Source organism: Lygodium microphyllum, chromosome 16 (genome assembly GCF_053477565.2).
Source record: "Lygodium microphyllum isolate KBCC chromosome 16, Lygodium_microphyllum_v1.1.10, whole genome shotgun sequence".
Lineage (NCBI taxonomy): Eukaryota > Viridiplantae > Streptophyta > Polypodiopsida > Schizaeales > Lygodiaceae > Lygodium > Lygodium microphyllum.
Genome location: NC_141150.1, coordinates 14883862 through 14907297, shown reverse-complemented (window position 1 = coordinate 14907297; position 23436 = coordinate 14883862).

Genomic DNA, 23436 nt, shown 5'->3' with positions numbered 1-23436 from the left:
AAGTGATGATGAATGCGGGGTCGGGGCAAGAGGTGAACTCGCTAAGAAATTTATCTATAGAGCTATACAAGTCGGGGAGGGTGAAAAGAAGGGCGTTTCTATGGGAGGTGCTATTGGTATTATAGATGATGGGGAAATCGAACCTGCCGTGGATGGACGGATTGAAGTCCACTCCTACCCTTCGGGGATACGGCATAAAAGTGGGGTCGTTTCTCTCTGAAGGGAGGGTGCTGCAAAATGCCATCCACGCTTCCAAGTTGACATAAAAAATACTCTCCTCCAGATGGGTTGGCAATTATAGCCTTCCACTGATCTAGGCACCTAGAGGACTTTATCTTGCCAAAACTCGCAGTCCTCGACTCCCCAAGCAGTTGGGTGAGCCTCACGCTCCGCTAACCATTTGGCTTTGAGCCTTGCCCCCATGGCAATGACATCCTCCACCACTTGAATGGGCAATACCCTATTCAAGGCAGTGGGAAACTCAAAGCGCAAGTCGAAGGGGTCGCGGTTATACTCCTGCTGTTCCCAGATAATCAATTCAGCACGAAATTCAGCAGGGGAATCATGGGTGCGTAGTAGGAGAGGGGCAGGCTGTCTCGGGACAGGTCTGGCATTCAGCTTTCTTCTTGCCTTCTCTACCATCTCTTTCCTATAGTTGGTTTGGGCCGCTCTTCTCTCAGCAGATGTATCAGGGGGCTGCACTTTGGCTTGTTGTGGTTGAGGGGGTGGTGGGACGTATTCCTCCTCCTGAGGTCCCAGATTGAGCTCCGGTTCACCCCCTTCTGCTTGCTCGTCTTCTTGTGTTTTTTCCTCTGTGAAATCGAGGTCATCTATCTCCTGCGCTGTCAGGCCTACCTGTGCAAGATATCTTCTCTGCTCTTCTAGGCTCTACGGCAGGCCTCCTAGCTGCAGCAGCACGTGCAGACCTGCTGTGAGAGCTCTGCGCGCAATGGTTAGTTTCCTTTGTAGCTGATCATTGGCTTCATCTCCTTCTGGTGTGGTGGCGTGGAGCAGCATATTGAGAAAGGTATGCTGCTAGGCTATCATGGAGAGCTGGGCCGCTTCTGCCTGATTCTCAGCCAGCACCCTGTCTCCTTTGGCCTTGGCTAGCTGGCATGCTAAGTCCCGTACTCTATGCTCGTTATGATCAGACCATTCTTTTGCCCTTCTTTCCATATCTTCCAGGCTCTCCCCCTGATGAAGGGTCATTGCCATGAGTTGCTGCTGCGCCTCGAGCTCACGGTGCAGGAGGGACTGCTCCTGGCGTTCCTCTGCGATTTGCGCATTGAGCTGGTCTAGCTTCACCTGCATCCTTTGCACCTGTTCTGCCCTTAATTGGTCCAGCTCTGTAGCCTCCTGTCTGATTTTGTCAAGCTGGCTTTGCGCTTCTAAGTTGACTACAGATAACTAATCATTTTTGCACCGCAGGTGGGCATTCATTTCCCTCTCCCCGTTGAGATGCTCCATCAAGATTTTTCTTCTTCCCTCCCAGGTAGCGTCGCGTTCCTTCAGGGCTTTTAGTTCTTCCGCCTCCTCAGTGCTGGCTTCCTCCCTGAGCACAGCGATTTCCCTTTGATATTCTGTTATTTGCTTCATTTTTTCCAGCTGAAGGGCGGCTTGTGATTCTCATTTCGCTGCCAGCTCCTCCACGGCTATCCTCCTTTCCTGTCTGGCTCTTTGCAACTGCGTGAGCAGCTCCTTCACGTACTCGTCATATTGGCCTGCTGGAGCTGGGGGGTGGGGCATGGTTGTAGTGGTGGCAACCTCTTCTAATTTTTGCCTTTTCAATTCCGACCTTGGCTCCAGTTCGGCCGTGGCTACCCTTTTGGCTCCTGAAGATGGGGTGGCCACGGCTGCTTCCCTTGCCAGCTCCCTTTCCACCAAAAACTGCAGCCAGGTGACCACATTGCTCTCGTCGAATTTTGGGGTGTGCCCCCGGGTGGCGGTGGCAGGGGGTGTCATCATGATAGGGGTGGCTTGCATGGGTGGCATGAGGAGAGGGGAGGCTGGCCTGATTGGGTCCTTTCCTTTTTCTTCTGCAGGAGGTAGGTGCACAATTTCCGACACACCAGTGCTGGGACCGGGTGCCTCAGGTTGGTATGGACCCCCTACTCCTTCCACGTCTCTTCTTCGCTGTTCCTCGATAGAGCGACGGGTCGCCAGCTCCAAATCTTCTTCTTCCCTCCTTCTTAGCTTCTCCTCGGCCCTCTTTTTTCTTTCCTCCTCCCTTTGGGCCCATTTGAGATCTTCCTTCTCTTTCCTCCTTCGCTCCTCCTCTCTTTTTCCGTGTAGGGCCTTAGTCCGTTGTTCCACCTTCCTTTGTGGTGTAGCCTGGGGTTCTCCCTCCTCATCGGTGTCCATTTCCGTTTCATCAGACTGCTCTTCTGCGTGAGGCTGGGATTGTGACGGTGATTCGCCACTTTTCTCGTCACCTCCCTGTTTGTCTTCTCCTGCTTGTCCCTGCCCTATCGCTTCTTGAATGATTGCGGTAAGGACACCTCCAAACCCTATGGTGGAGGCCTTGGAGGATGAGGCTTTGCGGGTCGATCGAGAGAAGGGGATTCTCCTGCCACGGCTCTTCCTCCTGTCTCTCCAGGGCCTTTGCCGAAGCCTCAATGGTCTTTCTTACGAACCCATTGAGGTTCACCTCGTCCAGTGATTGCGCCGCGATGCTTTTGAGCAGAGATACATTGATTCTAGTCATAATGCTGTTGTATTACTGGCTTGAGAACAGGGCGTGCATCATCTTTGCCTATAGCTGAATTTCTTGGTTGGGGATGTCTGCCAGGCTAATTCCGTCGTTGGTGTGAACCTTCACTTTATCCATCCCCAACATGGCATAGACGTCTCTTTTTGGCTTCCTTTCCACCTTGTTTGGCAGCCCTAGTGCCCTTTCCACCAGCTCGGGGGTTAGCTCGATCTGCACCTGCCTGGTAGCTTCCCTGTCCCGCACCGTGATGGTGCCCCTGTTTCTGTTGAAGGTACGCAAGAACTCAGTGCACAGGGTGTAGTTTATCCTCTGGCCCTCTGCGTCCAGGTACTTTTGTAGGTGGCATTGCTCTATAATTTGCAGTACCGCCGGTTCTTCAATGACTACGTCTTCCAGGTTGAATACGTGGCGGAACTTTAGTTGGTTGAACGCTCTTGTTTCCACCGTGAGGCCGTACTTTACTTGTTCTTCCTCCGAGAAGGGGAGCTTGCCTGCTTTGTCTTGGCTTGCCATGGTCGCCACCTGCACATTTAGCCATTTCCCTTTTTAGTATTTTTTGGCAACTAATTTGCTGGACGACCAAAAGCATAGCAGATTTTATTGCCCATAGCCCTAACTTTTCCTTTCAGACTTCTATCACCTCCTTTTATATGGCATTTCAATTTTGAGCATTTCACACTTGGTTTACTTTTTAGATTTTACTTCATTTATCCCCTTACTGCCCCTTCCCCCTTTTGGAAAAGAAGAATTCGTCCCAGGATTGGAGGTTGTGGGGCCAAGGCGTTCATGTTTATTTGTGTAGGAGCCAAACATAGAAGTTGGGGTTATATTCTAGTTGTGCAGCACAGTCCAGGTCACAGGGTCTAATGCCTACATGTGTGATGTACGTGAGGACATTTGTGAGCAAATCATCAGAGTCGACCCGACTTGCGATGTGGAGCTCTTCCTCTGTTAAGAGGCGGTCGAGATAGGAATGCCCTGAGATATGATCATCCATGGGCCGACCCCGAAGAGTGGTTAACACTCTATACGAGGTAGGCGCGACGTAGGTGGGATCATACTCAGCCGTTTTGATGGCTCGGCGTTGTTCGGCGTTGGTCATTATGCGGCATCCGTCGACTTCCCATTTCAACCTAAGAGCGTACCACTGCTTCAAGAAGGGTGATCCCGTATCTGCCAGGTGGGATAACCTTGCGCTCTCTTGGTCAGTGATGGCAGACGTTGTCCGTGGGTCAAATGATGTGATGAGGCGTTGCTTCATGGCTTGCTCTTTGGAGACCTCGCTAGCGGGCAACTCAGTGGCAGAGCGAGAAGCCTGTGCAAAGGCAAATTCAAAAGTCTCCCAAGAGCAAGGCATATTACACACGTCTATTGCAAAGGGTTCTACTAATAGTCCCAAGTCCAGGCGATCATAGCTGAGGGCCAGTGCAACAAAGGTGGCATCGAGCTGTTTAATGCAGTCCACCACATCATCTCCAGTGTCCTCTGCAAGGTCAGCAGCCAGCGTTAGAAATGACTTTCGTTCATAGGAGGGCTTAAGGCCGGCAGGTGATTGGGGTTTGCTGGAGCTGGAGGTTCTGACAGTACAGAGCTGCGCTGCTGGGGGTCTGTTTGAGTTGGCAACCTGGGCATTGGCCAGATGGATGGGTCGGGTTTGATCTTAGAGGCTATGCTGCTGCAGCCAGCTAGGCTGCTGAGCGGCGGGTTGGGTTGGTTGGATGATGCCACTTGTGGTGATGGCCGTTGTTTGGGCCGATAGGCGTGTGCGCCACTCTTGGGTTGACACGTAGAGGGGTTGGATGAGTGGGGTGAGCCCTGCGATTCATGGTCTTGAGGCATCGGGGGACAAGGACTGATTAGACTTGAGGTCGACGTAGAACTAGTGCGTTTGACAGTTGGGATTTTAGGGATCCACAGCGAGGCATTCCCCTCATAGTAGCCTTGTGCAGGCAGGAGGATTTTAGGGACCCATATTTGCTTAATCACGTGGCACTTGCGATGATGGTGTCTTGGTTTCCTAGGTTTAGATTTGTAGGTCTTCTGCAGACATGCACATCTAGTTCTAGGCAGTTCTCGAGGCTGCTTAGGTACCCATTGCAAGTGAGGCTGTTGGGGTTTTGCTTTGGGTGCTGCGGCCTGCGATTTATGGGGATCTGGGTGCGGCAGGTATGCACAACCCCCTCCTTAGTCCTACCTATGGCTGTTTCTATCGGTGGCCCTGTGAAGCGGTGATAGGGTTACGAGGCCCTTGCTGAAAGCCGTGACAATACGCACGTTGCCGATCGTTAAGTGGATGTGCTGCAACTCATAATCAACATTGCAGTGAGTCTGCTTTTTAAAGGTTCGCCCGAGCAATGACTCTGTGCTGGCATCCATGGTACTTGGCAACACGTAAAACAACATGGCGATAGTTTCAAACTCGATAGAAACGGCGACTCGGCATGTGCCGAGAAGTAGGTAGGATTGAGCCCCGTATGGTCTTAATTTGGCTGTTGTGGGATGAAGTATTTGTTGAGATATCGAGCTCCACTCATGATACACCAGGGTGACCGTTGTGTATTTATGTCACCGACTTGTCAGTTGCAGACGCGGTTGGTACACCGCCCATGAATAATAGCTACATGATAGCTATCCTTATCTACTCTAGTTCGTGGCTCAGTTAGTATGCCACTTAGTTAGTTGAGTTTGGTTTGAGACCCATATATAGGGTTCTTCTATTTCTTTGTATGTGAGTTCTTTTGGCTTACACAACTAAGAAGAGGAAAACTGTTTTCAGCCTCCACCCTTGTGTGTATTCCCCCATTGTGCAAGTAAGAAAGCTACAAGTGAGATTCCTTCCTTCTCTCCCACAATCTTGACATGGTATCAGAGCCTTATTCGTGGTAAGGAGCTCAAGAAAGCAAGCCAAGCTCGCGGTGTTCTGGTAAGAGGAGCAGTGTTGCTTTCATTTTCTGTTTTGGGAGCAGATCTCTGCAGGTAGCACAGCCGGAAATTGCAAGAGTGCATTGTCTCAGGTTGAGACGCCCTTCGCGGTGAAGCAAGAGGGTAGTATATGCTGCGGGACCGAGCTTTAGCTCTTGGCAACCCTGTTTTTTTGATTTGAGGCCATTTCGGGGCCTCTTTTGGAGGTGGAAGTTTTCTGCACGCACTCAGGAAAAAGCCCTGTTTTATGCTGTGCGACCACTGTTCTACAGGTCGGTGAAAAGTTACCACAGTTATTGCATCGTATGCTCGTGTGCAGAGACATTGGGAGTTACAGAATCATCCTTAGTTCCTGTATATGCAAAATCGTCACTAGGAAGTGACTGTGTGGTCAAAATACCACTTTCGCCAGTTTTGCAGATTTGCCCTTGTGAGGTTGAAGCTGTGTTCTTTGCAGTGACAGGATTTTTTGCAGTGTTCTGTAATGGCGTCTGACTCTCTTTCACAGATTGTCACTGAAAAGCTTGACAAGAACAACTTCCAAGCATGGAAGTTTAGAATGACGAATTTCCTTATGGGAAAAGGATATTGGGAATTTGTTGCAGGAAATGAAGAAGAACCAGTTCTTCCTGATGTTCCCAATCAACAGCAAATGCAGGCATTTAAAGCATGGCATGAGAGAGCCAGGAAAGTTATGTACTGGCTGTCTATCAGCATTTCAGACTCTATGATTGTGCATATTCAAGATGTAAGTACGCCAAAGGAGGCATGGGATACTTTGTCAAAGATGTATAGCACAAATACGCAAGCCAGGAAAATGCAGCTCAAGCAAGAGTTGCATAATGTGCAAAGAGAAAGTATGAGTATCAATGACTACCACATGAAGGTGAAGAAGATTGCAGATGCACTTGCTTCCATTGGGTCGCCAGTGGAAGATGATGATTTAGTTTCTGTGACCTTGAATGGTCTAGGAAAGGATTATGCGCAGTTTCGGACATCCATTTCAGTTCGTGAAAGATTTCCTGATTTTGAGGAGTTGATTGCTCTTCTAATTTCTGAGAAGTAGAGAAATGGTGGTGCATCTTCTTCAGGAGGAACTTCAAAAGAAGCTGTCTTCTACTCAAATACTGGAAGAGGTAGAGGCAGAGGTAGAGGAGGCCGATTTGGAGGCCATGGTAGAAATCAGAATATGCAGCAAACTCAAGAAAACTAGTCCTATGGAGGAGAACGTGGTAACTCTAGAGGCAGGGGGAGCCAAAGAGGTCGTGGTGGATGGCAAAGAGGCCAAAATGCAAACAGTAATGTTGAATGCTACTACTATGGTAAAATGGGTCATATGGCTAAAGACTGCTATAAAAAGCAGAATGACATCATGAATGGAAAACTGCAACAAGGGAATTATGCATCTTCTAGTAGACATGGTGATGACAGAAATGAGCATTTGTTTATGGTGCAGCACATGAACAATTCTGTGACAAGTGTAGAAGAAAGCAATGATGTATGGTATGTTGACTCAGGTGCATCAAACCACATGACAGGTCATGCAGAATGGATGGAGGATGCAAGGAAAATGGAAAAACCAGGATTTGTGGAGGCTGGTGATGATACTGCACATCCTATTGTGCAGATTGGAAAAATTCATTTGTCGTGCAGATTGGAAAAATTCCTTTGTCTATGCAGGATGGGAAAAAGAAATACCTGTCTGATGTATTTCATGTCCCGAATATCACCAAGAATCTGGTTTCTGTTGGTCAAATGGTTGAGCAGGGCTTGCAGGTCAGATTTAATCCTCATGGATGCTTTGTTGAGGATATGAAAAATAAAGGTTGCTTGATAGCAAAAGGAAAGAAGAAGGGCAGAATGTTTACATTGGATGCAGACATGTCTGAATTGAGTGCAGCAATGTTTGCACATGGGACCGGTGTAGTTGCAGATATTGATATCTGGCATAAACGCATTGGTCATGTTAATGTACAACGACTTAAATCAATGCAGGCCCAAAATATTGTTGCAGGATTGCCCAAATTCAAGGTTGCAGAAATGCATAAGGTATGTGAAGCCTGTCAGTTTGGAAAATAGGCAAGGAAACCATTTCCTAGACATGTTCAAGAGAGTGAGAAGCCATTGGAATTAATCCACTCTGATGTGTGGACTACTAAAGCTGCATCTCTTGGAGGCTGTCATTATTTTGTCACTTTTATTGATGACTATAGCAGAAAAGTTTGGGTGTATTTTATGAAAAAGAAAAGTGAAGTTTTTGGGCATTTCAAAACTCTTAAAGCTATGGTTGAAAAAGAAACAGGCATGCAGATAAAATGCCTAAGGTCAGATGGAGGGGGAGAGTACCTCTCAAATGAGTTTGCAAGGTTCCTGCAGGAGCATGGCATAAAGCAGCAATATTCATGCAGTCATACCCCACAACAAAATGGAATTGCAGAAAGGAAAAACAGGCATATTGGAGAGGTATCTCGTGCCATGCTCAATGAAAAAGACTTGCCAGATTTTTATTGGGCTGAAGCAGTTGCTACAGCAGTCTACATAATGAACAGGACTCCCACTGCACTAATACATGGAATGACTCCAGAGGAGAGGTATACTGGTAGGAAACCAGATATTTCTCATTTGAAAATTTTTGGTTGCATTGCCTATGTACATGTGCCAGATGAGTTGAGATCCAAGTTGGATCCAAAAGCTGAGAAGTGCATCTTTATTGGTTACTCTCTGCAGCAAAAAGGGTATAGATGCTATAACCCTTCTACTCGTAAGTTTATAGTGAGCAGAGATGTTGTTTTTTAAGAGATGAGTAGCTGGTATAAACCAGTAAATGTGATTGATGATGTAGATGCACAAAATGGTAATGCTGTATAGAATTCACAGCAGCAGTCACAAAATATTAGTGAACCTGGAGCGTCCTCTAGCAGTGGTTCACATTCTTCGCCATGGATAGGCAAATTGAGATCAGGAGAATCTTCTCAAAGCAATGCAGATAGTGGCATGCATGTATCACGAAAAGAAAAAGAGAAGGTTGATCAGCCCATGTTTGATGTGAATGCAGGTCACTCTTATGTGGATGGTGAATCCAGTGGCTCAGAACAGAGCATTGATGATGAGTTGGGTATTCCTTCTATTGTTACACCTGGAGTAAGGAAGACCAGGGATGTTTTGAGAGCACCTGGGAGTGAACCTACTTTGCGCAGGTCTACGAGAGCTAGGTATCCTGTGGATAGACTGAAATATGATGGATTTACAGCCATTCACTATGCATATATGGTTAAAGTGATATAGGAACCAGAACCCACTTCTTTTGAGGATGCCATGGGAAAAGAAAAATGGAAGAAAGCCATGGATGAAGAAATGGATGCCTTGGAAGCAAATGCTACATGGGAATTGGTACCTTTGCCTAAAGGTAAAAATGCAATTGGTTGTAAGTGGGTTTATAAGGTGAAGCACAATGCAGATGGTTCTGTGAACAGATACAAGGCAAGATTAGTGGTCAAGGGGTATGCACAAACATATGGCATTGACTATGAAGAAACATTCAGTCCGGTTGCAAGGATGGCAACCGTAAGAGCAGTCATTGCTATGGCTGCATCAAAGGGATGGTCTTTACATCAGATGGATGTAAAGAATGCCTTCTTGCATGGTGATTTGCAAGAAGAGGTCTATATGGAGCAGCCACCAGGTTATGTGCATGCTATTCATCCTGAGTTTGTTTGCAGGTTGAAGAAAGCCTTGTATGGCTTGAAGCAAGCACCTAGAGCATGGTCTGACAAGATAGGACAGTATCTTGTCACTATTGGCTTTCAGATTTCCAAGGTAGATTTCTCACTTTATGTGAGAAAAACAGAGAAATGTATTATGCTACTTGTCATTTATGTTGATGATTTGATTATGATAGGTGACAGTGATGAAGATATCCTTCATGTGAAAATGCTATTGAAGTAGAAGTTTGAGATGAAGGATTTGGGAGAGCTGCGTTATTTCTTGGGCATTGAGGTGATTAGATCACCAAGTGGGATACAGCTCTTGCAGAGGCAGTATGGATTGGACATGCTGTCCAAATATGGGATGACAGGCTGTAAGCCTATTTCAGTTCCTTTGGAGCAGAATGTGAAGCTGAGCACAGATGCAGGTGAGCTTCTAGAAGACCCTACTATGTACAGACGCATAGTAGGAAGTTTGATTTGTATGACTATTACCAGGCCAGATTTGAGCTATGCTGTTGGATTGGTAAGTCAGTTTATGCAGGCTCCAAGGAAACCACATTTGGATGCGGCTAGACGCATACTCAGGTATGTGAAGTCCACATTGTAGCATGGACTATTTTATGAGACTGAGGTTCAGATACAGTTGCATGGATACACTGATACTGATTGGGCTGGTAGTATTTCTGATAGATGATCTACCAGTGGATATGTGTTCTCTTTTGGGAGTGCTGCAGTCACTTGGAGCAGCAAGAAACAGCCTACAGTTGCCTTGTCGAGCACAGAGGCTGAGTACAGGGGTGCAGCAATGGCTGCATGTGAGGTAGCTTGGTTGCATAAGCTACTTTATGATATGCATCAGTCTACAGATGGGCCAGTTGTCATTTATTGTGACAACATGAGTAGTATACACTTGGCAAATAACCGAGTCTATCATGCTAGAACAAAGCACATTGAGGTGCATTATCACTATGTGCGAGAGAGGGTTTTACTAGGCCTTATTGATCTAGTTTATGTCAGCATGGAGGATCAGGTAGCTGATATATTCACGAAGGCATTGAGCGCAGAGAAGCTGCGCAAGTTCAGAGACCTGCTTGGAGTGCAAGAATTGGGATTGAGCTCGAGGGGGAGTGTTGAGATATCGAGCTCCACTCATGATACACCAGGGTGACCGTTGTGTATTTATGTCACCGACTTGTCAGTTGCAGACGCGGTTGGTACACCGCCCATGAATAATAGCTACATGATAGCTATCCTTATCTACTCTAGTTCGTGGCTTAGTTAGTATGCCACTTAGTTAGTTGAGTTTGGTTTGAGACCCATATATAGGGTTCTTCTATTTCTTTGTATGTGAGTTCTTTTGGCTTACACAACTAAGAAGAGGAAAACTGTTTTCAGCCTCCACCCTTGTGTGTATTCCCCCATTGTGCAAGTAAGAAAGCTACAAGTGAGACTCCTTCCTTCTCTCCCACAATCTTAACAATATTGGCTTTTCGAGCTGGATCCAATGCTTGTGCGTTAAAACATTGAAATCCGCCCCCTCATCAATTAGGGCATTGAAGGAGCACGTTTGCTTTGGCAGTGACCGTGACACGGAGGTAGGCAGGTTCTATAGGCTCCTCTTCATTCTCATAGATTTCCATAATTGTGGCTACTCGTATTTTGATGGGTGGTTCTACCATTGGTGGCTCATGCAAAGGATGAGTGGGCGGGTAGTACTTCTTGACACGGCTACCATTGAAGAAGCCCACTCCTTCACCATCCAGTGTCTCCAGCTCAACATTACCAGTTCGGCTGATTGCCCGGACCTTGAAGGGTCCGAGACCTCTGAATTTCATCTTTTGCTTATGTCCTTTAACTGAGTAGAGGAGCACTAGGTCACCCTGCTCAAACTCCCGTTGCTTGACATATTTGTCAAACCAGCTTTTGCATCGGGCTTTCTCGTAGATAAGTGCGTGGATGGCTAGAAGACGAATCTATGACAGGCATTCCAGCTCAACCAAGTGTTGCGTCCATGCTTCCTTCCCTTCCCACCATTCTTGGAGCCCTATCCTCAGGCTAGGGACAAAGAACTCTAATGGGAGAATGGTTTCAGTCCCATACGTCAGCCTAAAAGGTTGACCGACGGCCGTTTTATAAGCTGTTCGGTAGGCCCACAAGGCTGCCATCAACTTGTTATCCCAGTCGCTTCGTGAGGCTGAGATCACTTTAGTCAGGACATTGATGAGAATTTTGTTGGTTGATTCCGCCTGGCCATTAGCCTGAGGGTAGTATGGTGAGGATTTGCGATGGATGATGAGAAAGACGGATAGGAGATAGGCTATCACTTCGTTGATGAAGTGCGTTCCCTGATCGCTAACTAGTTCGATGGGGCAACCAAAGTGTGAGATTACTTGCTCCCATAAGAACTTGGCAGCCGTCCTATCATCATTTCTCCGTGTGGCTCTTGCCTTTGCCCATTTGGTGAGGTAATTCGTGGCCACCACGATGTACTTGGCTTGTGAGTATTGTGCCGCGAGGCTGATGGGTCCTATGAAGTCAATCCCCCATTTTCGAAAGGTTGGCGAGCAATAACAGGGGTTAACTCCATCTGATCCTTACGAATCGGGACTTTTGTCCATTGGCACTCATCGCAATGCTTGATGAATTGTGTAGCATCGCGGAAAAGTGTGGGCCACCATAGCTGGGACTGCAGCACCTTCCCTGCTGTCGTGTCTCCACTGAAGTGTCCTCCTGCAATACCGTTGTGCGCCTCTGAGAGCACATCGTGCATCTCATGCTCACGTACGCACCTACGTAGCAATCCGTCTTGTCCCAGCCTATAGAGCTGGCCTGCAATCAGCTGGTATGGCTGGATTTTCAGGATCAAGCGCCTAAGCCGTGCTCGTTCTATTGGTCGTTCGGGCAGCCCATGCTTGAGCACTTGGACTATGTCGTCTGCCCAGTATGGTGTTAGATTGGCCCTGAATAGGTCTCCTTCGCTGGACAGATGGAATAAGTGGCTGTCGGTAACTCGTCCATGATACCTTGCCCAGTGGCTTCTCCTGTGGGTATACAGGACAAATGATCAGCCATGTAATGTTGTTTTCCCTTCCACACCACCACGGAGAAGTCGAACTCTAGGAGTAGGAGAAGCCATCGAGCTATACGTCCTGTAGCACAAGGTTTGTTCACTAAATAGAGCAGGGCTTGATGGTCTACAAAGAACGTGAAGGGGGTGGCCAGTAGATAATGCCAAAACTTCTTCACGGCGAACACCATGGCTAATCCCTCCCAGAGAGTTGCCTGCTAGCAAAACTCACTGGGTAATCTAGGTTATGCTCACCAGGTTGGCACAACACTACCCCCACAGCAAACTTAGACAGGTGTAGAGAGTGTTTCGTTTGGCTTGCCAAATGTTTTGATAGCCTGTTCGTATGCCTCATGGTCTGAGAACGGCAGGTCAAGTGTAGCGAGAACGTGCATCCAATCCCGCTCGTCCTCTGGGCATGGGATATACTTAGTTAAGGAGCCATAGGGTTCCTTGGCCTGAGTGTTTCCTTTGAGCATAGTAGAGATGGCGTCTAGGTTGATTGGCGAGGTTTTCCAAGTGTCCATCTCTATTCTCACGGCGTCAGTTTGGTTGCCAAGGAAGATCAGGCTGTTACCCCAATCTTTGATAACTCTAGCATTGCGCATTTAGGGTCGACCCAATAGGATATCATAGTCCACTCCCTTCATGACTATAAAGTCGACAGAGAACTAGATTCCTGCAATCTTTACTGGCCAATTCTTCAAGACCCCGAATGGCTTTACTCGCATACCGTTTGCTAGCGTGACATTAAACTGAGCAGCTTTGACAGGCGGGTTTTCCCACGTCTGCAGCACTGCATGGCTAAGCACACTAACCCCAGCTCCTGTGTCTACAATTCCCTTCCTCGTTGTGTCCCCAGGGCTAGGACCGGCAGGACTACGTGCATCTACGATCCCTCCCAGAAGGTGTTGATGTGCAAGGATTTAGGCCCGGAGTGTAGCGTCAAACTTGGCAATTGTGTTTTTGCATCCTGGTCTTGATGATCTGCCATGGCCTGCTCTTGGGATCCCTCGACCCACTGCTTGAGGTCTTGCCATAGGGCAGGGTGCTGCTTAAGCAGATCTCCCAGGCCAAACGTTACAGGGGTGGTCACTAGTGTGGTCAGGAGATTGCTAAACACTCATCCTTCCTTTAGCCTAGACTGTCCGGGCCAATGGCCGCGGCTGATTTGCGGCTCTGTTGCGTCTAGGCTTGGCCTCAATGGCACTGCTTGTGGCATAGTAGCCTCGGCCGACTTAGGTTGAGGCGGTGAAACTAGCATGCTTATGCTGGAGAGATCATCGATCTCGTCCTCCGTGATGGGTTCAACATCTTTGCGGTGCTGTTGAGCCTCCCTCACCCATTCCTTCACCTTTTCTATGGCCTCTAATTGCCGCTTGGGGTGTGGGTATTCCCCTATCTTAGCGCTTCCTTTTTGGGCTGTTTTAGGGGCTGAAGTCTCTGCCTCTACGTCTGAGACTTTCTTCCCATGAGGTAAGGTCGTAATACTGTCGCTTTTTAGTGCGACCTTAGCCTTCGATCTCTTCTTTTTTCGCCTACGGCTTTTCTTTCCTACTGAGGTCGTGTCAAGATTGCTAGGTCCTGGCAGAGAGATGCCGGCCTGCTTCGTTTGTGCTCGGGTCATAACTCGCAAGGGAATAGGTGTGGCCTCCCCATCGGGGTTTTCAACACCAAACAGCCCCAGCGGGATGGATGGCAAATTAGCTGAACCAGAGGGCGACTTCCGTTTTGGGCAGTCTATGAAAAGATGGGTGATTCCGCACTCTGCGCACCTTTGGTCAGCTTTGTCCCTATTTTGCTGATCTCTTTCAGGGCAGCGCGATGAGACGTGACTGGGATGTCCACAAGTCCAACAAGTGACCGGATCCTGTGGCTGCCCTCCTAGGCCTCTACCCCGTCCTCGTCCTAATGCCATCACCGACACGGGCCGATAATCCATGAGGACCGCGTTGCCCTCGTCGTCATGCGAGACATAAGGGTATATGTAGGTCTCTTCGTCATTGGGCTCCTCCACGTAGTGTATGGGAGCGTCGCTCGGTGGGTGGGTCACATAGGGACCAGGTGGTCTAGGAATGCCGGTAGGATTTATGTCCAGCCTAGGGACAATTGGTTTCATATCGTTAGGCGCAGGTAGGGCTAGCAGGGCTCCTCGTCCGAAGAATGGATGCGGCCTGTTAGTCGGATAAGGCTGGCCATAGGGTTGCGCGTATGGTAGTCTGCAGTGTGCACCATCGTGGCCGAACCTACCGCAGTTAGCGCAAGGTCTTGACCTAGGGTCTTGACACTCTGCTGGAAGGTGGTTTCCTCCACAGTACATGCATTGGACGTGCGGGCGCGTTGGTCATCTCAGCAGGTCCTGTATCTTGGTTAACTCCATCTTGACCTCGGCCAAGCCTTGCCGTCTCGGTGGCCTTTCCCTTATCTTGGGATGATGGGTTTGATCGCTCGCTAGAGGTTGACGTTCGCTCTAAACTCCATGGGTTGGTTTCCTCTAGGCTTGAGCTCCTGGAGCTCCGCTCTTTCAGCTGGTCATGGACTCTGATGGCTTCCTCAAAAACCCTAGCCACCACGTCTCCCTGCAAGCTTGAGTTGCCTGCCAGTGCCTTGTACAATTCCTCATCTCGAATTCCGCTGATGAATACAGTCGATACTGCCCTGTCAGTCGGTCTCTTGCCTAAGGGGATTCTTTTAAGGAGGCTTCTCACATGGGTCACATAGTCGCGGATGCCCTCCTTCTCCTTCTGCTTGACGTTCATCAGGCGTACTAGCAGGTTGTCAGAGTATCCGGGTTCGGCAAACCTCTTGACAAAAAGGTCCTTGAGGTTATTGAAGTTGGCTCGTTCTATGGTGTCCAGGCTTGTATACCACATCCTACCCTTATCGCTTAAGCAAAGTCCGAATGCTTGCAAACGTTGAGCCTGGTCGTTGAGGCCATTGGCTTCGCAGACTTGTTCAAACTGCTCGACGAAGTTGTACGGGTCGTCAGGTGGCTGGTACTTGTCGAGTTGCTTGGCGACAATAGGTATTTTGGCTTGGCTCTTTGAGCCTTGGTTTGCCCCCAACTCTGCAAGCAGCGACGTTGCTAGCGCAGTGGCACTCTGCTCTACCGCGGTGTTATCGAGCAGCCGTTTCATGAGGAGCTCGCTCAGCATCAGGTCTCCCTCTAGTGCTCTTTCTTGGTCTGTCCGGTTCCGGCCAGCCAAGTTCAGCACTCGCTGCACCTCATGCAGCTCCATGCTTTGCCTTAGGCTCCTGACTTGTTGCTCCCTATTATACTCGACCATGCCCTGCAATGCCTTGCGGGCTAGCCTTCTCTCCTTCTCTAGGTCTGCAATGATTGCATCTGCCGTCCTGCCATGGTGCTCGTACCGGGCATGCGCATCGTAACTGCTCACCATCTGCTGTATAGCGTCTAGGAATGCGCTCACATCGAGCTCCCCTGTAAACCAATGGTCTGAGCCTCCCTCTGTCATGGTTGAATTATTGTGCCTCGCTCCGCCCTCGATCAGGTTAACCGATCGTGAGACAGATCCTTGTCGTTGACGCTCCTTGCTTGATTCTACCCTGCGCTTCACACGTTTGCCTATACCTTGGGTCTTCTCCTATGGGTGGGTTTTTTGAGCGATTTATCTGAGTGAGTTCCTTTAATTTTTGAATGCAGTGCTCAACTTATGGTCACTCGTGAGTGTGTTGTTCCTCGTGCACTTGTGCTCAATCAGGCTTTCAGCTTTCCTAAGTGTACTTCAAGTGCGGAAATTCAACATGAGTGCTGCGAGCGATTCCCCGGTGTCTCACTCACTCTCGCTCGTTTCGGGCCTGATAGGCTTTGCTAGTCCAGTCCTGGCCGTTCTAACGGGTTCTAGGGTCTTGTGCTGCTTCCTATTGTTCACGCGGGGTGGGTTGCTGGGGAGTGCCCCAGTGTGTCCCTAGATGGGTCAGGTTTTTGTTTTGGTTTGACTCTGGGAATCAGACGTTCGATTTACCAGTGGTCCAATTTACCAGTGGTCTGATTTACCAGTGGTTCGATTTTAGGGATCGGACCAGGTGTATCAGGGCTGAGTGGCAGTCTCAAAGTTCGAGTGTCCGATTCTCAAAAATCGGACAGGAAAGTGTTCAATGAATCGGACAAGGGGGTCTGATTCTGGGCTGGTCCGATTTTGGGTGGTCCGATTCGTCCGAATGGTCCGATCGGACAGGGTGGTCCGATTTCTAGAATCGGGCGGATTGGTCCGAGTGTCCGATCCTAGTGGTCTGATTATGGGCGGGTCCGATTCTGGGAATCAGATCGGGCATGTGGTCCGATTGGTGACGTGTCTTAATTCGTCGGATCGGACAGCGTGGGTCCAAGTCAAAGCGTCTGGGTCTCCGAGCGTCCGATCATACGGTTGTCCGAGTGTCCGATTCTGGGAATCAGACACTGGGTCAGACGTCCGAGTCCGCTGGTCCGATGAGCTTGCGCACACGGATTCGCCCAAATATCTCCAGATGCCTATTACGATTGACCACAAAATTCACCCGCGATGGAGTTGGAGTGGTGAGGGGGAGATCGGTGTACTTGGGGTTCGCCGAATGCAATGTCCTCCGTGCCCTGGTCGATCGGACAGTCGCCAAGCTCGCTCTCGCTCTCTCTCTCTCTCTCTCACTCACTCTCCCTTGGTTGGAAATGGGGGTTCTCTTGCCCTTCCAGAATTCATACCCTGCTGGTCCTTCCCTAAACACTATAGGTCCCTCTCTTGGCGTTTCCTACGCAGTTACCTTCGCATTTACTCTATTTTCTGCCCTGTTTTCTGCGATTTTCTCCCTGTTTCACAGCAACAACCCTCTGCCTCTTCGCGTGTGATTTCCTACTGTTAATCTACTCTAAACACAACATAAATTGAAAGCAAAACACTGAACTAGTTTCTCCATGTTTTCCAATCATCAAACAACCAGAATATCCCAAAATACTTACCTGTTCTGAAGATCGAAAACACCCAACCTCCTACCTATCTCAAGCTCCGTTTCGGGGATGAATACCCTACTTCGATGCTCGATATGAGGCGCGCAAGTGCTCAAGCTTGAATCCGTTGGTCTCGGCAACGGATCCAAAATGTGGGAGCTTTCGCTTAACCGCCAAGACCCTCGGACCACTTATTCTTTCAAGCGTTTCAAGCGAGCTCTAATGGCTATCTCTCACCTAGCCGATGCGCCTTCGATCCTACGATTGTAGTGAGCTTACCTTGATGCTCGATCGAGTACCCTCCTCTCTCTTGCACTCCGGTAGCTCCACGATCCTAGATGCTAGCTCAAGCATCCTCAAGCCTCCTCCATCTCCAAGCTCCATCCTCCATAGCCACGCGCGCAAGAGAAGTGAAGAGAAGAGAAGAGAAGAAGAGGAGAGGAGATGGTGAAGAGCTTCACCCTCTTGATCCCTCACTCTCACACACACTCACTCCCTCACACTCTCACACTCCCTCTTGACTATTTATCCCAACGAGCAACTGAAAGTGTCAAGCATTACATTGAGCATATGGAAACAATTATTCGAAACATGAATCCAAGCCTACTCAAAAGCGTAAATTTATTGATTGACTCAATCTCGAAGTCCATTAGCATGTCAACCTACAAAGGCTAGCTACACTAGTTGATGCTAAAACACATGCTAGATGGTGGGAAGAAGTGCAACTCAGCCAACAATGATGGAAGGATCTATTCAAGGAACCTTGAATGGAATATCCCACTAGTACTTCGAGTGGGATGCCTAAGAATGTGTCATATGTGACCATTCCTCTAAATCTATCTACAGCTGCAAGTTCCAATGTGTCAAATGTACCTTTGAATCCATACACCTCAATTCAAGACTATATGATGCAGACAAGCATACCATCTATGTCCTAGATGTAGTCTACATTAGACAAAGCTAAAGTAGCTGACATTATCACAAAGTCCCTAGACAGATTAACAGAGGAAATAATGGTGCATTCCAAGCACCATTAAAAGAAATTTACTCAATAACAACACAAGTTGCTAATGTGCAACAACCTTCAAGTAGCTTGACTTCAAACCCACCCAGATCAAATATATGGTGTGGCAAGTGTCATGACTATGGTCATGTGGCTACTGAATGTGTGACACCCTCAAGATTAATGCATGACCATCCTCCATTTTGCACCTTTTCCCTCAAGACAAGGCATTTGGATACAAATTGTTAGCATAAAATAGGCCAAGAACAACAACAGGCTTGTGCAATGTAGACAAGCTATAATTATATGGATTGCAATAACGCTACTTATGAGATTGGACCACCCAATCAACCTTTTAGGCCGTGAGGGTTGCCTACCTAAGGAAGATCTCTCGTACCTTGAAAGAATCATAATAATGATGGCAATCAAGGGAGAAATTCCCCTTTCAAGAGAAATAATGGTAATTTTCGTAATACAATGGGGCAGGATGGACAACAACAGCCTAGAGAACCAACAATTTGTTATCAATGTACCAACAGGAAGGTCATGCATTGACACATTGCCCAAATTACCACAACAATTAGGACTATACCCCTCTTTGCAAGAGGTGTGGTGGTGAGGGGCATTATGAAGAGAATTACCCCAAGCGAGAGGATAATAAGAATAATGACAAAGGAAAAGAAACTTCCAACAATCCTTCAACGTCTACTACAAATCTAGTCAAAGTAGAAGAGAAAGGGCAAGAGAGTAGCGCTAAGTCAAAATTCCTACCTCGTAGGGTGACTTTTAAAGTTGACCCTATGATTAGTGTCGTTACCAAAGTGCAAAAGTAGCAACAAAAGGAGCAAGGTTTGAAGGAAGAGAGTCTGCAACTAAAAGGAGTTTCAAATGATAAATCTAAGGATGTAGATCCTAATATGAGCTACCTAAATCCAATTATCCTCAACACTTTTCTGTTCATCCCCTATTACCTGTGCCCCTAGCAAATCCTAAGATTCAAGTAGGGGTAGCTCCTTCTCTTGAAAGACTCTTACCTCCAATGGAGGGAAGTAAAGAGAAAATGGAAAAGGTGAACAAGGCCTATGATATTTGGGAAGCACGGGAAGAAGTACAATTAACAATGAAACTCAGGAAATTGCTGGAGATAGCACCTACATTCCAAAGACAAATTTATCATAAGCTAGTTCATTGTAGAAGGAAAAGGATAGAGACTAATGCTTCTAAGGTCAGTGCAAATGCATCCAAAAGGAAAATAACAAAGGAGTTAAAATAGTGGATCTATTCATGGATCCAAGAGTGCCAGTTTTATCAACACTACTATCAATGGTCATTTGTTAAATCGAGTACAATTGGATGATGGTTTAGCAAATCAATTTAATGACAGAACAAACGATGTAGGGATTACGGTTGAAAAATCTAGAACCTACTCATATAGTCTTATATGTGACTGATCGAAGGAAGGTGGCTCCCTTGGGGTTACTTCGCAATGTGAAATCTGTAATAGCTAGATTAGAATTTCATGTGAACTATTTGATAGTTCTTTCACTGACAAATATCTCTTCATATTTTGTGTTGTTGGGTTGTCCTTGGTTATATCAAGCGAGACATAGTCAAGATTGGTATAAAGGTTCAATTGTGATTGGTCCTCAAAATGATAGGGTTAAAATAGAAGCTGTCTCAAAGGGATTTTTGAGAGAGCCATGAGATGAAGTGGTTAGTGAAATGGATGAGAAATCCAATAGTGAGTTCTATGATATAGAATTAGAGAGGACCAATAACAAAGCCCCTTATCCTTGGTTATGTAAGACACAATGACCAACAATAGTAGAAAAAGTAGAGGTGAATATGGTACATCAGTATCACAAAGCAGAACATGTGGGTATTAGTGAATATGCCATAAATTTCTCATTGGATAATGATTTCAATAGTGATATTGCCCATTGGTTATCTACATCAGAAGATACAACCCTAGACTACTTAATGATTTCAACAAGGGAAGATAAATGCCTTGAGGATGTAAAACTCTTTTAAGCTTTACTCCTTTGACGAACTCACTTTCATCCAATTTTATAACAAACTACAATTTACCATTACATTCCTCAACAAACATATTGTAGTGCATTACCATTTCTGACTATACCTTATACAAATCTAAATAGTAATTGTTGAGTTCAGTGAACTTCACCTCATATGCATTTTTGGTTCCAACCGTTAGTGTGTCTACGCATTGAACATGCATGGGATCTCGTATCAGCTCCAAAACCTCTGTATTAAGTTGCTATCGGGCCTTTATTAACTTTGAAGATTGAGGAAGGGCATGATTCTATTTCTCTTTGCACACGACCAAACCCAGCCTTCACACCTTTGAATATCTTTGAGTAAGTCGATGTACTAATACCAGCCGTGTCACAAATGGACTGTGCATCGACATGTAAGAACTCATTTGACACATCTTTTAATGTGCATTCAATCACCTTTTCCTTCACAGACTTAAACTTAGGATTGCTGAAAGCATTTTCTAATGTACTCGCCTTTAGCAATGTACTAATACATGATCCAACCTCGCCCTCACCCACGTTCTCATTTTGAGCTACCTTGCATGCTTTGATACGTTGCTTCCACTGGCTGCTATTCACAATTAACTCATTAATTGGCTTCTTCTTTCATTTGTGCTCCTATGTTAGCTTACTGTTGATCTTTCCCAAGTCGTCCAATTGTGCCTTTGCCTCCTCATATGAGACACCAATGTCATAGATAGTATCGTGCATTGAAATAATTTGATTCTTTTGTTGATATATAGTGTCATTCACTTATACCACTTGTCCTATGAGTTTTTGTATATGAAGATGTGTAGTGATCACATCATGACAATTTTTTATGGTTGCTTGGCAAGTTGTAAATACTTTGAACACCTAATCATTGAGCTGCCTAATGTAACCGAGCAACCCATTTTCACCCGCGCACACATACTTCATCAAATTTGTGATTCCTGAGAAAGTTGGAGGTCTATTATTTAAGGGGTCAATTGGGTAGATTCCCCCATCAAGGGAAGATTTATTGTGTTTGTTGCACATGACTATTCTATTCATATTCTTGCTCCTCTAAATGCATCTCTAAAAGTGAAATCTCTTCTAGATATCACATTTCCCTAAATTGCAAAGCTAATTTTTCTTTCTGAAGCTCAGAAATTCTCTTTTTTGCTTCATTTACAACAATCATTATTGCTTCTCGCTCACTTTCCAATGTTGCACTTAATTCTCTAATTATTCTTTCATAACTACCTCAGCATCCATTAGAAACTTGCACAAATCTATTCATGGTCCTTATCATTATTTGATACCAGCTGTTGTAAAGGTTTGGAACTATCTCTATTTCTCCTATCCATTTCCCTCTTTTCCAACTACCAATAATAAGTCCTTTTAGCTACAAAACTGGAAGTTGTTTGAACCCAAAAGGTAGAACATCTATCTCATAAGGAAATGTAGTAACTAAACCATCCTCGAATTCATCAATATCATCCTTAGTAGAACCCATTTCCTTGCTACTTGATGAAGAATTTGTCATTCTTTCATCCGTCTTGTCCTCTTCTAAATCTTTGTTGGAAAAGGACTCTGACCTCAAAAAATGTGTCCTCACATTCACAGGCAAAGACCTCAGCTCCTAAGACAGCAGAACTAGGGAGTGCCAAGGTAGGGGAATACCCCCACCCCAAACAGCAACTCGATGCTATAGCCAAAGTCAAGGAGTGGGTCAAGGATGCCCAAGAACACCTTAAGGATGTAGAGCCCGTACTGGAAGACCAAATTGAAGATCTCTCTAGTGTGAGTACACCCGTTTCACCGTTGCAACCTCAATTGGGGAATGCTTCCACACCACATGAGATGCCACAGAGGCAAGACCAGGAAGAAGCATGTCAGCAAGCTGCCCAAGACATATGGCCAAAGAGTGCTAACCAAGGAGGAAGGCAACCACCCAGCAACCTCCTCACCACTTTAGTAACCACGCCAATAACCTTGAGCCTAGGAGATCTACTTTGGCAGCACCCTTCCTTATGGAAAGAATTAAAGCACTGGGTGGAGGGAAAAGAGGAGCACACTGCCGCTGACTTGCAAGAGCAGGACGCAGTCACGCAGATTCCAAGCCTAACGCTACACTCAGTTCCAAGGTCACTGCACGTCAATGCTTTCTGGGAAGGCACTGAGATGCATGTCTTACCTATCTTAGTCTTGGGGGATGTAACACAAAAAGGAATCGTAGACACAGGCGTCGGTGTTAGTGTCTTGAGCCACGCAGTTCTATAGGCCTGGGGAAACCCACCCATGGAAATAGCTAGGTTCAATGTCACATTGGCCAATGGAATGAAGGGAATAGAGCTTTGCACTTCAACAAGAACAACCCAGGGAACTTTAGTGTTCAATCCGAGTGCCATGTGTGGTGGCTCGTTGCATTTGAAGTTCCTAAGGAAACATTTGAGGTGCCAAGCTATTCTTTATGCACAAAAGCATTCCAAACATCATTGATAATCAAGAACATGGTGAGATGCTTTCGGTTGAGGGGTATGGTCAATACTTGGTTGAATGGCATCTTGCAAGAGACTTGAAAACTTTAAAATGCATGTGTAGAATCTCCAATGGTGCAAATACAAAGAATCCATGATTATATTGCTTGACAAAGAGGGTGGAAGGAAAGGATGGAAAGAAGAACTAGCAAAGTGTGACAAGTGCTGCACCAATGCGCAATAGAGAAGATCTCACTTGTAAGCCCATCTTCAATATTCCATTGGATTGTATTCACATTTGTTCATTGCGTGCTTTTGTCAGAATCATGGAGAAACTTGTATATGAATACATTTGCTTTGCTTATAGGATGCAACCAGAAAAAGAAGCCATTGTAACGTGTAGGAATATGGAGCAAGTGCTATCATAAATTGGGCTACACAATCATCAAGTGACGATTGAAAAAGATGAGAAGAGATCAAGAAAATATGGTAGCTTGCCAAAAAAGCCTTGCTTTGGAGGAGCAAAGGCTAGGAAGTTTCTCTCAAAACCCCCATCAATGAGGAAGGGAATCTCATGGTTTGTAGGA